The 16,732-nt window shown below is 43.7% G+C and overlaps 1 long non-coding RNA gene across 2 annotated transcripts in view; it reads left to right on the top strand.

Moving 5' to 3' along the window:
• The window catches only part of LOC110255700 (uncharacterized), a 54,014-nt gene that overhangs the window by 21,220 nt on the left and 16,062 nt on the right, over positions 1-16,732 (top strand). For both annotated transcript variants that reach the window (XR_014818050.1, XR_002336381.2), the window contains exon 2: positions 2,308-2,380. This is a non-coding gene — a long non-coding RNA (uncharacterized LOC110255700). The remainder of the gene's footprint in view (positions 1-2,307; positions 2,381-16,732) is intronic.

Here is a 16,732-nt window from a genome sequence, read left to right on the forward strand (position 1 = left end):
CATCCCCCCCATTCGTACATCCTCTGGGGGTATCCACAGGGCCAAGGGTGAGGCGAAATTTCAGCATCGGCCGCCTCTCGGGGTCTGAGGGTGAGAGTCTGCTGACCAGTGGGGGCCTCTCCCACCTCATGCATCCTGGCCCTGCTGGTCCCGCCCCCAGGCCTCAGTGTTCAGGCTCCAGGAGGGTAGGTGGGGATGAGGCTGCAGACTGGCCACCCACTTACATGTAACACCACCAAATAGGGAGCATCGCCAGGTCGTCTGCGGGTCTCAGAGACTCCCGGTCTTGACCACGGCCTTGAGAAGCCCTCAAGTCCTCTCTGCCTGAAGTCGGGATTGTATCTGACCTGTTGTGCGAAGTGAACATCCTGCTTTTCCAAGTGAAAAACCACCCAACCCACTTTCCACCCATGAAGACCGCGGTGTGAGGACTTGGGAGCCTTGGGTGTTGCACTAGGATTCAGTCTGTTTAATTGTAAAACGGTAGGAGTTGGACCCAGTGCCTTTTCATCTCCTCTCCGTGGTATTTCATGTGTTAGGAGTCTGTTACTCTGGGAATAGTCCTGAAAGCAGCTCTCTTTTTTTCCCATAATATCCCATTTTATTGTATTTTTACTATTTGTGGGGTATGGTATAGTGTTCCTGTTCTTTTTTTTTTTTTTTTTTGTCTTTTGTTGTTGTTGCTATCTCTTGGGCCACTTCCGCGGCATATGGAGGTTCCCAGGATAGGGGTTGAATCGGAGCTGTAGCCACCGGCCTACGCCAGAGCCACAGCAGCGCGGGATCCGAGCCGCATCTGCAACCTACACCACAGCTCACGGCAACGCCAGATCGTTAACCCACTGAGCAAGGGCAGGGACCGAACCGCGACCTCATGGTTCCTAGTCGGATTCATTAACCACTGCGTCATGACGGGAACTCCGTGTTCCTGTTCTTATTAGTAGTACTGGTTATATGTGATTTCTTCTTTTGTCCTGAAAGCAGCTCTTTTGCCCCTTTCTTGTTTGCCTGTTTCTGTGTCCCTCGAAACATCAAAGAACCTAATGATAGCAATGAGATCACTAGGCAATTTAACTCCTGCCTTGGGCTGTCCTGAATGCACACCATGCCTTGCCTAACCTGTTGATTCTTTTTTTTTTTTTTTTTTTTTTTTCTTTTCTCTGCCACACTTGTGGCCTGTAGATGTTCCCTGGCCTGGGACTGAATCCAATCAGCAGCTGACACAGCTGTGGCAACGCTTGATCCTTAACAGGATGGCCACAGTAGGAACTCCTGCTTCTTTTCCTAGATTAAAAGACTGAAGAATTAAGCAGTTAAAGAATGACTAGCTCTCTATGCTCGGCAGCCCCCTTAGTAATCCTGTAGGCAGATCACACAGGCAACATAATGTGTGAAGCGTCAGCTAGTCTGCACTCAGTGGAGAATGATGCAGAACCCAACCCCCTGCCTCCATGACTGACTGATTCCCCTTTAAAAATGATCATGGCTTCAGAGTTCCCATTGTGGCTCAGTGGGTTAAGCACCCAGTGTTGTCTCTATGAGGATGTGGGTTCAACCCCTGGCCTCAAATAGTGGGTCCAGCATTGCCACAAGCTTCAGTGTAGGTTACAGATGCGGCTTGGATCTGGTGTTGCTGTGGCATAAGCCAGCAGCTGCAGCTCTGATTCGACCCCTAGCCTAGGAACCTCCATATGCTGCAGCTGTGGGAAAAAAAAAATCATGGCTGAACAGAATCTTCAGGTTGGTCTCAGGACATGAGTCTGCCTTCTCCCCAGATTGCTGTCTTGTCTGATTACAGCATCTCTCCTTTTTACTGACATTTGCTTCTCGATTATTGGCTTTTGAGCAGCAAGCCGCTGAACCTGAGTTTGGTAAGAACCCTGATGATAGAGCAGGATCTGCAGGCAAAGTGCACTACAGGCTGTGGCTGGGACCAGGGAGGACACAGGGGTCCTGGCCTTCCACCAGCACTTGCCCTGGCCAAGCTGGGTTCTTATTAGGACGTGAGGTCTCAGCAACAGAGACTGGAGCCGAGTGCTGGTGACGCCCTGGAGCCTGTTGGGAAAAGGTGTCAGGTTCGGGTCTCAAGTTAATGACATGCTAAGAGATTTACAAACACCAAGAGCTTCCTCCCTAGAGTCCAAGAGCTGGGGCGCTGGTGAGAAGGAGGATCCCAGCGACGCAGTCCCTGAGACTGAAATCAATCCAAACAACGTGTAGAAAACAGATGCTCGGAATTGCTAATCGTTCTTGCGACCCCTACCAAGATTTTTTTTTTTACATGTGGCCTAAATGTTCTCCTCACAGGCGCAGTGAAGGAATTACCGTTTATTCAGAGGCTGACATGCTGCTGATTGAGGTACAGAGAAGAGCAATCAAGGTTGGTTTTTTTTTTTTTTTTTTTCATGTAGCTTTTGACATGTACAAAGAAAATGATTTCAAGGGGTACACACTAGAAAGAAACAAACTGTAAATAGTTGCCAGTCAGCTACTCGGATTACTCGGAGTAATTACTCAAATACTCGGATTACTACAAGTATTTTGCCACTCTCACTCTTACCACTCCTCCCCCATAATCAGCATCTAAATGCAACAGGAATTATTCTTTTGTTCATGACTGTGTGGGTGGGGAAGCAAAAGGTCAGACTTCATGGCATCTCGTGTTCAGGGACCCTAGGACCTGGGCTTGGATAACCTGACAGCCCCAGACACCCTCCCTGACACAGGCAGGGAGGCAGCCTCACAGGAAATGAGCAGAAGCCTTCATCTCCCCTCCCCGCTCCCCAGAACTAGACTCAGGGGCCCTTCAATAGTGAGCTTTAATATGGGAGGTCAGAGAGCAAGGGGACAGGAACTTGGACATACGTGGACAGCAACCTGCAGGCCACTCCCTCGCTGAAGCATTCCTCTTTTGCTAGTGTGTTGAGAAAATGGCCTTTTCCTGGAGCCTTGAAGCCCCGGTGGGGTCTCCCAGGACACCTTACAATGTCAGTGTTCAGTGTGCTCAGGGAAGAACACTCAAGGCCAAGTCGGTAAAGCAGGAGAGATTTACGAAGCCATCGCAAGCAGATGGGCTGAGCTCAAGATGGTGCAGCTGGAGTTCCTGTTGTGGCGCAGCGGAAACGAACCCGAGTAGGAACCATGAGGTTGCGAGTTCGATCCCTGGCCTCACTCCAATGTATTAAGGATCCAGCACTGCCCTGAACTCTGGTGGAGGCAGGCAGCTATAGCTCAGATTAGACCCCTAGCCTGGGAACCTTCATATGCCGCAGATGCGGCCCTGAAAAAGCAACCAAAAAAAAAAAAAAAAACAAACAAAACAAAACAAAAAAACACTGTGAGGAGCTGCCAGGCTTATACAGAATTCAGGGAGTGAATCTACAGTGGGAGTTTATGGCGGGAACTTGTGGCAGGAACAATAAACAGAAGGAGGGGAAGGTTACACAACGCAGGGGAGGGCAGGTAACCTTGGAAGGTGGTTGATCTATGCAGGCAGTTGTCTTCTGCAGGCCATCGTTTCTCACTGATCAGCTCCAACAGCCACATTGGTCAGGGGTGGTGGGGGAGAAGTGTGGGGTTCTGTCACCATCCTCCTGGTGACTTATCAGTCAGTGATGACCGACCTGGGAATCTCAAGATCGCTGGTCATATAATGTGTTCAAATCGCCCTGGCGTCCCAGGGGGTGGCTGATGCTGATGGTCTATGCGAGGGCAAAGCCCAGCCCTGATGACCCCTGAGAGACATCCTTGGCCTGTTCCTAAGGACAGGCTTTCCTACCCTCCCCCCGCCCTGACTCCGAGTAACAGTGCGTTCCTACATATAAGAATCCCTTCAGATCCATCAGCCAGTCTTCAGGCTGAGGGCCACACCTTTTTGAAGCATGAGTGTCTACTGGGTCACACTTTAAACCCAATTTTTGGGCCAAGCCTAAAATTCAGATAGAAGATTCTGGGCAAGATGCACACACACGTGGCAAGATGTATACACGTGTGGCGATGTGGCCTGTGTCTGCTCCATCCTTTCCTATGTCCAATACGAGCCAACTGACCTATTCAGATCCTTCAGTTGCTCCAGAGGACACCGTAGTTCAGAGGAATACACACAAACCAAAAAGGAAGTCAGAACAGCAAGAAGGAGCTCTTCCTCTTAAAAAAAAAAAAAAAAAAAAGGCAGCTCTGCATCCTTGGCCTCGTAACTTTTTTAATTCTAATCATTTGTTTGCAAGTTTAATCTCTGTCCTTTCCCTGGATGTAGTACTGTTCTGGTTTATCATTTTGGTTGGGGGCGGGCACAGCTTCAGGGCCTTCCACCTGAACCTCCTTAGCACAGCTGTCCTTACTCCACAGCTGGGGCCCTGCCAGCTGGAGTGAGTGTACACCCTGGTAAGGGGTGCGCAGAGCCGGGCAAATGCCACAGACTGGGCCCACGACTCAGCAATCCCCTGCTGAGTGAAGCCCGGCCAGGCCCATGGGCTCTGTGTACCCCCACTGTGACTGCGGTGCTTTCAGGTTCCCTAGAATCAGCAACTGCTCAGATCCCAAATCCAAGAGACCCCCAAAGTTGGAAGACCCCCCTCTCTAGTGTACAGTGACTATAGCAAATGGCTCTATGTCCCTTTAGGAAAGATTAGGGAACTTAGTACCACCCCCAGAGACTCCCCAGTTCCTCTCCATTTAAGGCATCACGTTGGAAAGAGCAGGCGGCCACTGTACCCTCAGCCCCAGTGTCATCTCCCGGCTCCTCTGCAGCCGCACAGTCTCCTCTTTCTGAAGAGCAGTCCTTCCACGTAACCTGTGTGGAGTGCGGGTCCCTCTGCCTGGAACACGAACACTGCCTTCACCTCCAAGAATTCATGGTACCTTCTTAGTGAGGCATCCCCTGACCACCCTATCTAAACCCCTAACCCACCCAACACGCCCTGGCTTCCTTCCAGGCTTAGTTGTTCTGCACAGCACTTAGCACCACCTTCAATTTTACCATATTTAGTAACCGACTCTGTCACCTATCTCCCCTACTAGAATGGATGCCCCAAATGAGGACAGGGCTCAGATCATTTGTGTTGTTGACAGCTGGGTCACCAGTACCTAGAGACGAGCCCAGCATCTAGCAGGTGCCTTTTAAATGTTTGCTAAATGAATGAGCGAATGGATGAGTGATGTGGGCTTATCCACTCCACCCCCAGCCTTTTCTCAATGCTTAATAAGTCTTGCTTCCTGTTAGAGTCACCCCACCACCCCAACCTGCCTTGAGGATTTCTCTTAGGTCCTGTAGGCCAAGCAATGTAATTTGAAATATGAATGTTTCACATGGGTTTGATTTTTGTTTTGTCCTGAGCTGGGAGGATCTCCAAAGAATCTAATTTTTCATAGTGATCAAAAGCTGAATGACTTCTTAAATATCCTATTGAAATCACTTTGTTAGAAACTGGCTTGGGAGTTCCCATCATGGCTCAGTAGAAGCAAACAAACTGTACTAGTATCTGTGAGGATGTGGGTTCGTTCCCTGGCCTCGCTTAGTGGGTTAAGGATCCGGCGTTGCCATGAACTCTGGTGTAGGTCATAGACATGGCTTGGATCCCACGTGGCTGTGGCTGTAGTGTAAGCTGGCAGCTGCAGCTCTGATTCAGCCCCTGGACTGGGAACTTCCATATGCTGCAGGTATGGCTCTAAAAAGCAAAAAAGAAAGGAAGAAAGAAATTGGTTTAATGTTTTCACATCTATTTTCTGGGATGAAGTTGGTTTATAGATCTTCCTTTGTGTTATCCTCTACCTTTAACGGGATTTTTTTAAGTCTTTTTAAAAATTAAATTATACTTGATTTATAATGTGCCAATTTTTGCTATACAGCAAAGCAACCCAGGCATAGATATATTTTATTAGTTATCTTCCATCACGGTCTATCCCAAGAGACTGGATATAGTTCCCTGTGCTATGTAGTAGGATCTCATTGCTTATCCATTCTAAATGTAATAGTTTGCATCTCCTAACCCCAAATGCCCACTCCATCCCGCTCCCTCCCCCCTCTCATCAACCACAAGCCTGTTCTTGATGGCTGTGAGTTTGTTTCTGTTTTGTAGACAGGCTCATTTGTGCCATATTTTAGATTCCACACATAAGCGATATCATATGGCATTTGTCTTTCTGATTTACTCCAGACTTAGTATGATAATCTCTGGTTGCACCCATGTTGCTGCACATGGCATTATTTTGTTCTTTTTATGGCTGAGTAGTATTCACTGTATACATATACCACATCTTCTTAATCCGTTCATCTGTTGATAGACATTTAGGTTGTTTCCATGTCTTGGCTATTGTGCATAGTGCTGCTATGAACATATGGGTACATGTATCTTTTCAAACTGTAGTTTTTAGATATATGCCTAGAAGTAGGATTTTTGGATCATATGGTAGTTCTATTTTTAGTTTTCTAAGGAACCTCCCTACTTTTCTCCACAGTAGTTGTACTGATTTACATTCCCAACAGTGTAGGAGGGTTCCCTTTTCTCCACACCCTCTTCAGCATTTGTTATTTGTAGACTTATTAATGACAGCCATTCTGACCGGTGTGAGGTGGTACCTCATTGTCATCTTGATTCGCATTTCTCTAATAGTGATGTTGGACATTTTTTCATGTGCTTACTGGCCATCCATATGTCTTCTTTGGAGAAATGTCTATTTAGGTCTTCTGCCGTTTTTTGATTGGGTTCTTTGATTTTTTAGTTGTTTATATATTTTGGAGATTAGGCCCCTGTCAGCTGCATCATTTGCAACTGTTTTCTCCCATTCTATAAGTTGTCTTTTTTTTTTTTTTTTTTTTTTTTTTTTTTGTCTTTTTGTCTTTTGTCTTTTGTTGTTGTTGTTGTTGCTATCTCTTGGGCCGCTTCCGCGGCATATGGAGGTTCCCAGGATAGGGGTTGAATCAGAGCTGTAGCCACCGGCCTACGCCAGAGCCACAGCAACGCGGGATCTGAGCCGCGTCTGCAACCTACACCACAGCTCACGGCAACGCCGGATCCTTAACCCACTGAGCAAGGGCAGGGACCGAACCCTCGACCTCATGGTTCCTAGTCGGATTCGTTAACCACTGCACCACGACGGGAACTCCGTCTTTTTGTTTATAAAAGTTTCCTTTGCTATGCAAAACTTGTAAGTTTGATTAGGTCCCATTTTTTAATTTTTGTTTTTATTTCTATTGCTTTTGGGAGACTGACCTAAGAAAACATTGGCACGGTGTATGTCAGAGAAGTTTTCCCTATGTTCTCTTCTAGGAATTTTATGGTATCTTGCCTTATGTTTAAATCTTTAAGCTTTTTTGTGTTTATTTTTGTGCATGGTGTGAGGGTGTGTTTAGTCTGATTGATTTACATGCAGCTGTTCAGTTTTGCCAGCACCACTTGCTTAAGAGACTTTTTCTCATTTTATATTCTTGCCTCCTTTGTCAAAGATTAATTGATTGTTAGGTGTCTGGGTTTATTTCTGGGCTCTCTGTTTTGTTCCACTTCTCCGTATGTCTGTTTTTGTAGCAGTACCACACTGTCTTGATTAGTGTAGCTTTGTAAAATTTCTGAGGTCTGGCAATTATACCTCCTGCTTGGTTTTTGTTCCTCAGGATTGCTTTGGGAATTCTGGGTCTTTTATGGTTCCATATAAATTTTTATGTTTTGTTTTGTTGTCTTTTTAGGGCCGCACCCATGGCATATGGAGGTTCCCAGGCTAAGGGTCTAATCAGATTTACAGCTGCCAGCCTACACCACAGCCACAGTAACACGGGATCCGAGGCCCATCTTCGACCTACACCACAGCTCATGGCAATGCCAGATCCTTTATCCACTGAGCGAGGCCAGGGATCAAACCTGCAACTTCATGGTTCCTAGTGAGATTTGTTTCTGCTGCACCACGATGGGAACTCCCATATACATTTTTGGATTATTTGTTCTAGTTCTGTGAAAAATGTCATGGGTGATTTGATAGGGATTGCATTAAATCTGTATATTGCTTTGGGTAGTATGGCAATTTTAACAATATTATTTCTTCCAATCTAGGTGTGTGGGATAGCTTTCTGTTTCTTTGAATCCTCTTTAATTTCATTTATTAATGTTTTATAGTTTTCAACATATATGTCTTTCACCTTCTAGGCCAGGTTTATTCCTAGGTACTTAATTTTGAGGGGTGCGATTTATTTTTTTTTTATTTTTATGATTTTATTTTTTTCCATTAGTTGATTTACAGTGTTCTGTCAATTTCTACTGTACAGCAAAGCGACCCAGTCATAGATATATACATACATTCTTTTTCTCACATTATCCTCCATCATGTTCTATCGCAAGTGACTAGATATAGTTCCCTATGCTATACAGCAGGATCTCATTGGTTATCCACCCCAAATGCAAGAGTTTGCGTCTATTAACCCCAGACTCCCAGTCCATCCCACTCCTTCCTCCTCCCCCTTGGCAACCACAAGTCTGTTTTCCAAATCCGTGAGTTTCTTTTCTGTGGAAGGTTTCATTTGTGTCATTTATTAGATTCCAGATATAAGTGATATCATGTGGTATTTGGCTTTCTCTTTCTGACTTACTTCACTTAATACGACAGTTTCTAGTTCCATCTGTGTTGCTGCAATGGGGTGCAATTTTAAAAGGTTTTCTAAAAAATATTCCTTTTCTAATGTTTGTTAGTATACAGAAAGGAAACCATTTTCTGAATGTTAATCTTGTATTCTGCAGCTTTGCTGAATTTGTTTATCAGTTCAAGTAGCTTTTGTGTGGAGTTCTTAGGGTTTTCTATGTATGGTATCGTATCTGCATATAGGGAAAAATTTACCTCTTCTTTTCCAATCTGGGTACTTTTTTTTTTTTTTTGTCTGATTGCTTTAGCCAGGATATCCAATATTACGTTGAATAGAAGTGGTGAGAGTGGGCATCCTTATCTTGTTCCAGATTTTCAGCTTTTCTTGTTGAGTATTATATTGGCTATAGGTTTGTCATAAATGGCTTTTATTATGTTGAGATGTGTTCCCTCTATACCCACTTTGGTAAGAGTTCTTATCATGGATGGATGTTGGATTTTGTCAAATGCTTTTTCTGCATCTATTGAGACTATCACGTGGTTTCTGACTTTATTTCCGTTAACGTGGTGTATTACATTGATTTGTGTATGTTGAATCATCCTCATGAACTTGAATGAATCCCACTTGGTGTGTATATCATCTTTTTTATGTGTTGTTGGATTCAGTTGGCTAAAATTTTGTTTAGAATTCTTGCATCTATATTCATCAAAGATTGGCCTATAATTTTCTTTTTTTGGTAGTATCTTTGTCTGGTTTTAGTATTAGGGTGATGGTGGCTTCATAGATAGTCTCTGCGAGTGTTCCTTCTTCTTCAATCTTTTGAAGAAGTTTTAGAATGCTGGGTATTAAGTTCTCCTTTGTATGTTTGGTGGAATTTGCCTGTGAAGTCATCTGGTCCTGGACTTTGGTTTGTAGGGAGTGTTTTCATTACACATTCACTTTCATTTCTAGTAATCAGTCTGTTCAAATGGTCTGTTTCTTCTTGATTTAGTTTTGGTGGGCTGTATGTTTCTAGAAAGTTATCCATTTCTTCTAGGTTGTCAAATTTGTTGGCATATAATTTTTCATAGTATTCTTTTTTTTTTTTTTTTTGCATTGCTGCAGAATCAATTGATATTTCTCTTTTTTTATTTCTTATTTTTTTTTTATTTGGGTCCTCTTTCTCTTCTTCTTGCTGAGTCTGGCCAGAGGTTTGTCAACTTTGTTTACTCTTCCAAAGAATCAGCTCTTGGCTTTATTGATTTTTTCTATTTTTAATCTCTATTGTATTGATTTCCTCTCTGATCTTTATGATTTCCTTCCTTCTGCTGGCTTAAGGTTTTTGCTTGCTTGTTTGTTTGTTTTTAGGGCCTCACCCATGGCATATGGAAGTTCCCAGGCTAGGGGTCAAATTGGAGCTGTAGACACAGCCCAACGCCAGCCACAGCAACACCACATCTGAACCACGTCAGCAGCTTACACCATGGCAATGCTGGATCCTTAACCCACTGAGCGAGGGCTGGGATCAAACCCCCAACCTCATGGTTCCTGGTCGGATTCATTTCCGCTGCACCACGGAGGGAACTCCCTGACTTAAGGTTTTGTTTCTTTTTTTTTCTGATTCTTTCAGGTGGTAGGTTAGGTTGTTGATGTTAGATTTTTCTTCCTTATTGAGGAGGGCCTGTACCACTATAAACTTCCCTCTAGAACTGCTTTTGCAGTATTCCACAGACTTTGTGTGGTCTTGTTTTCATTGTCATTTGAGTATTTTTTAATTTCCTTGTTGATGCATTGTGGTTTTTAGTAGCATGTTGTTTAGTCTCCATATAGTCAGTTTTTTCTCATTTCTTTTCCTGTGGTTAATTTCTAGTTTCATGCCATTGTAGTCAGAGAAGTTCCTTGGAATAGCATCTATACTCGAATTTGTTGAGGTTAGTTTTGTGCCCAGTGTGTGGTCTGTCCTAGAGAATGCTCCATGTGCACTTGAAAAGAATATATATTCTGGGTTTTTTTGGATGTGACATCCTGAAAATTTTGGGTTAGGGATCAAGCATTGCCAGGAGCTGTGGTGTAGCTCACAGGTGTGGCTCAGATCCTGCATTGCTGCGGCTGTGGTGAAGGTCAGCAGCTGTAGATCTGATTCGACCCCTAGCCTGGGAGCTTCCATATGTTGTGGGTGTGGTCCTATAAATAAAAAAAAATCAATTAAGTCTGTTCGATTGTGCCATTTAGGATCTCAGTTGCCTTGCTGATTTTCTGTCTAGAGGATCTGTGCATTGATGTGAGTGGGGTGTTAAAGTCTCTTACTATTGTTATATTCCCATCAATTTCTCCTTTTATATCTGTTAGTGTTTGTTTTGTGTTTTTGGATTCTCCTATATTGGAGCATATATATTGATCAGTGTAATATCCTCTTCTTGAAGATCCTTCAAGATCTGTTATTATTAATGTTATGTGTCCTTTGCCCTAAGGTATGCCTTTTGTAGGCAGCACATTGTAGCCTCTTGTTGTTGTTTTTGTCTTTTTAGGGCCACACCCACAGCACATGGAGGTTCCCAGGCTAGGGTTGAATCAGAGCTGTAGCCACTGGCCTACACCACAGCCACAGCCACGCAGGATCCGAGCAACATCTTCGACCTACACCACAGCTCATGGCAATGCCAGATCCTTAACCCACTGAGCAAGGCCCGGAATCAAACCTGCATCCTCATCGTTGCTAACTGGGTTCGTTAACCACTGAGCCACGACAGGAACTCCCATAGGCTCTTGTTTTTTTATCCAGTCTTCCACTCTGTGTCTTTTGATTGGAGCATTCAGTCCATTGACATTTAAGGTAATTATTGATAAATATGTATTTATTGCCACTCTAAACCTTGTTTTCCATTTGATTCTATGTTTCTCCTTTGTTTCTTTTTTTGGTTAGATGATTTCCTTTTATTTTATGCTTGTGTCCTCTTCTTTTTGGTTTTTGTAAATGTATTGTTTGGTTTTGATTTGTGGTTGCCCTGTTTTTCAAGTGTGTTAACTCCTTGCTGTATCTGCTTGCTTTAGACTGATAGTTATATAAGTTCAAACACATTATTAAAAAAAAAATACTAGATTTTCTTACTCTCCTTCCCCACATTTTATGATTTTGATGTCCTTTTTTACAACTTCATGTTTATCCTTTTACCGTTCCTTGTGTCTGTCATTGCTTTCACAAGTAGATTTTTTTTTCCTTTTTTTATCTCTATATTGGCTTAAGTGATTACTTTCCATTTGTGGTTTCCTCCATCCTATATCTTCTTTCCTATTTAGAGAAGATCTTTCAATATTTCTTTTAGAATAGGTTTAGTATTGCTGCATTGTTTTAGTTTTTGTTTGAGAAATTCTTTATTTTTCCTTCTATCTTATCTTACTTGATTTTGTCTTTTGGCCTTTCTAGGGCCACACCCGTGGCACATGGAGGTTCCCAGGCTAGGGGGTCTAATTGGAGCTGTTGCTGCCGGCCTACACCACAGCCACAGCAACATGGGATCCAAGCCATGTCTGCAACCTACACCACAGCTCACAGCAACACCGGATCCTTAACCCACTGAGAGAGGCCAGGGATCGAACCGGAAACCTCATGGTTCCTAGTCGGATTCCTTTCTGCTGCGCCACCATGGGAACTCTTCCTTCTATTTTAAATGATAATCTTTCTGGATAGAATATTCTAGCTGCAAATTTTTCCCTTTTAGAACTTTGAATATATCTTGCCACTCTCTTCTGGCCTGTAGCGTTTCTGTAGAGAAATCAGCTCATAGCCTTATGGGGTTTCCCTTATAATTAACTCTTTGTTTTTCTCTTGCTGCCTTTAAAATCCTCTTCATTGTCTTTAACTTTTGCCATTTTTATTACGATATGCCTTGGTGTAGGTCTATTTGAGTTCAACTTGTTTGGGGCCTTCTTTGCTTCCTGTATCAGGATAGCTGCTTTCCTCTTTAGATTTGGAAAGCCGTAATTTCTTCAAACATATTTTCAATCCCCTTTTCTTTTTCTTCTCCTTCTGGAATCCCTTTTATGCATAGATTGGCATGTTTTATCTTATCCCATAGATCTCTTATATTGCTTTCATGTTTTTACATTTGGTTGTCTGCTATCCAGATTATGTGATTTCCATTATTTTAATTTTCCAAGTCAATTATTTGTTCCTCTGCATTATTCATTCTGCTGTTCAAAGCCTTTAACTCAGCTTTCGTCTCTGCAAATGAATTTTCTAATTTTTCTTGGCTCTTGTTTATAGTTTCTAGTTCCCTTCAAAAGTAACCTGTGTTACTGTTGATATCCATTCTCAATTCCTTCAGTAGTTTCATTACCTCCTTTTTGAACTCGGTGTTTGTTAGACTGCAGAGGCCTGTTTCCTTGTTTGCTCCTTCAGGGGAATTCTCCTGTTCTTTTAACTGGGAATGGTTCCTGCGCTTCCTCATTTTGCTTATATTTTTCTTATTCTTTGAGTTTAGGGAAAGTAATTTTCTACTGTAGTCTTGGAAGGCTATTTATATGCAGGAGCATCCCTGGGCAGCTTTTGAGGGAGCATTACTTTTTGGCATGGGCTACTTTTGGTTTAGATGCTTGCTGTCTCTTTGCTCATTGTGTGCAAGCTGTTATCCCCTTGAATAGGGTGTGTGCAGGATATGGCCTGTACATGCTTCCAGGGAGTGGGGACAATGGGCAGTGCCTGTAGGTGGTGCCTGGTCAGTGGCAGTGACACTCAGGGAGGGGGTAGTGGTGCCTAGAGCTTTTGGAAAGGGCAAAGGCAGGGCCTGTGTCTTTCTAGGGAGGTGAGGGCAATGGGCAGTGCTCCGTTGCAGGGCCCTCCATGGCGGTAGCAACCCCTGAGGTAATTGGGGCTGCAGGCAGTGCCTGTTCATGGGACTGTTAGTGGTGGTTGGCTGTGCCCACCTCTGGAGTCTGAGATGGCTGTGGAAGTTTGCACCAGCCCCCATAGCCCATGTAGGAGGTGTTCTACTGACTGAGAGCTTGCAGGTGTGCAGGGTAAGAAGTTCCCATGGCGAGCCCACCCCTCCTCCTTTCACCCTCCCCAGCAATGGCATCTTGCCTCTCTGGCAGGCCCAGGCCTCCTGTGGCACTCTCTCAGCTGTGGCACAATGCTTCCTGGTCCTCTTCCTCCAAAGCCTGAGTCTCAGCACCCAGCTCCCAACCTGTCTCAGGCTGTGGTGTCCTGGGTGGTGGTACTGATGGTCCATGTGGCTCCCTCTGCTTTGCCCTCCTCAGTCTGGCTGCTGTGCTTTTCTCTGAGGCCTTGAGGATGATCAGTTAGGTGACCTCCCAGGCTGTGAATTCCTTGCCTCTTTCTCTGCTCCTTTTCTGGAATGCTGGTCCCATCCTGACTCCACTGTTGTCTTTCTTCTTTTTTCCCTTTTGTTCTACCCAGCTGTCGAGGGTTTCTTGCCCTTTTTAGAGGTTTGACGTCTTCTGCCAGCATCCAGTAGATGCTCCATTGAAATCATTCTACATGTAGATCTTTGGGGTTTTTTTTAAGTATTTGTAGGAGAAGATATGCACTATGCCTTAATCCTCTGCCATCTTGATCCCAGACTCTGTAATTTTTTTATATGCAGTGTTACTTCCTAAAAGTCATATAATAAAAGAACTTGTCTGGTCTTTGTCCTGAGTTCTTGATGGAGATTCTAAACCCTTAGAAACTCCCAAGTGATGTCTGAATCTTTGTTATTCATGATGAGCCATCATACTATACCTAAGTTTATGCTAAGGAGGTGACTCAGGTGAGGCTGGTCAGGCTGGAAAGACCAACCATGTGATTAGAAGGTTACATCTTTGAGCCACAAGATATCAGCCAGCCTATCCTCCTGACCTCCAGGTAGGGAAGGGGGAATGGGAACTGAGTTCAATCATGTGAGCAATGATTTAATCAGTCGTGCTATGTCATGAAACTCCAATAAAAAAATCTGAATCCTGAGGCTTGAGTGAGCCTCCTGGCTCATGTGCCAGGATGGTGGTGCATCTTAATTCCACAGGAAAGGGTGCCAAAGCTCTGGGTTGGCACCTCACCATGTGTCTCTTCACTGACTGGTCTTGATTTGTATCCTTTAGAATAAAACTGTAATAATAAGTATAGATAGCACTTGCCTGAGTTCTGTGAGTCATTCTAGCGAATTATTGAAACCGAGAGGGTTGTAAAAGCATTCTTGGATTTGTAGCCAGTTGATTATAAGTACAGGTGGTTTAGCAACCCCCAAACTTACCACTGGCACAAGGGCAGTCTTGTTGGGGATCATGCCCTAGACCTGTGGAGAGGCTGCTAACTGAATGGTTAGCACCAGAACTGCACTGTAGCACCAAAGTCAATATATCTTTAATGTTTTATTTTTTAACAGTGTGTAATTCAATCTCTTTGCTCTAGTCATTTGATATTCCTTCCAGATCTTAAGATATAATTCAGAACAATTAGGTGATTAATTCTCTGCAGTTATCTAAATGAGTTATGGTTTCAACTTCTGTCTCGCTCTTTTTTTTTTTTTTTTTCTTTTTAGGGCCACAGGTGTGGCACATGGAAGTTCCCAGGCTAAGGGTCAAATCGGAGCTATAGCTGTTAGCTTCCACCATAGCTCACAGCAACGCCAGATCCCCAACCCACTGAGCAAGGCCAGGGATTGAACCCACATCCTCATGGATACTAGTCAGATTCGTTTTCACTGTGCCTCAATGAGAATGCTGTCTCTGTCACTTTTTAACACTGTGTATATATGTGCTGATTTGATGGTGAAGGGTAGGCATGAAGTTCCTGGATATGAAGTTAATCTATAAAGTTGCTAATACAATAGAAAATGACTGAGGTTCTCTTCTGTGACCAAAGAGAAACATTCCTGGAGAGTAGATGAATACACTTTTCTACTAGGTTGCTGTTATTTCTCATGCGTTATGCAGTGCTTCAGTGAAAGAATGCTCATATAGTTAGTACTTGGTTGGAGTGAGAGGCAGAAAGCTGGGTGGACTTGGGCAGCAATCCCCATTTCTATTTTGTAGGAAAAGTCCTTCTTAAATGAAAATATGGTCACAGTGGAAACGTAACAGATATGTGGCAAACATGCCTGAAATCATCTTGGGAAAAAGTGCTACAGAGGTGGGCACTGAATAGGGCAAAGGGACCTTTCTGATTAGTCATTATTTTTTGAATGGTCCTTTCCCACCTCTTAGTCCAGGGGATTATATGTGAAATGCTATGAGGGCCCAAGAGCCTGGATCATAGTCTCTGACAATTAGAGGAACTTCACAAAGGCCAGTTTCTGGGGGCATAGAAATGTATTCAAGAAAAAAAAAATTAAAAATATGGGGGGAAAATACACTTGTTTTACTCTGAAGTGTTGAAGATGGAGAACTTCAGCAGAGAACTAGAATCCATAAAAAAGAATTTAATTATTCAGTTATTTTAGGACAAATAAAGTATAACACTTAAAAGAATCTTAAAAGAATGGGAAGATACAAAAAAGAGCCTTAGAGATGTGGGATGCAATAAATGGTCAAAAACTTGTGTAATTCAGAAGAGGAGAGAGAATAGAGGAAAAAAATGCTAGTGAAGAGATAATAGCAGAATTTTCCATAACTGATGAAAGTATCAACTTAATATTCAAAGAGCTCTGTGAACCCCAAGCACGATAAATACAAAGGCAACCACACCAGGATACATTACAAATTGCTGAAAAAAATAAAAAGAGAAAATCATAAAAAAGTTCCCGTCATGGCGCAGTGGTTAACGAATCCGACTAGGAACCATGAGGTTGCGGGTTTGGTCCCTGTGCTTGCTCAGTGGGTTAACAATCCGGCGTTGCCATGAGCTGTGGTGTAGGTTGCAGACGAGGCTCGGATCCTGCGTTGCTGTGGCTCTGGCGTAGGCTAGAGACTACAGCTCCGATTCAACCCCTAGCGTGGGAACTTCCATATGCTGCAGGAGCGGCCCAAGAAATAGCAAAAAGACAAAAAAAAAAAAAAAAAGGCAGTGGTAGGGGGAGTTCCCATCATGGCTCAGCAGAAACGAATCTGACTAGCATCCATGAGGATGAAGGTTCGATCCCTGGCCTTGCTCAGTGGGTTATTGATCCAACATTGCTATGAGCTGCGGTGTAGGTAACAGACACGGCTCAGATCTGGCACTGCTGTGGCTGTGCTGTAGGCTGGCAGCTATAG

Source organism: Sus scrofa, chromosome 10 (genome assembly GCF_054392235.1).
Source record: "Sus scrofa isolate SSC_HxYL_T2T_F1_AM1 chromosome 10, Sscrofa_HxYL_maternal_Yorkshire_Landrace_v2.0, whole genome shotgun sequence".
Taxonomy (NCBI): Eukaryota; Metazoa; Chordata; class Mammalia; order Artiodactyla; family Suidae; genus Sus; species Sus scrofa.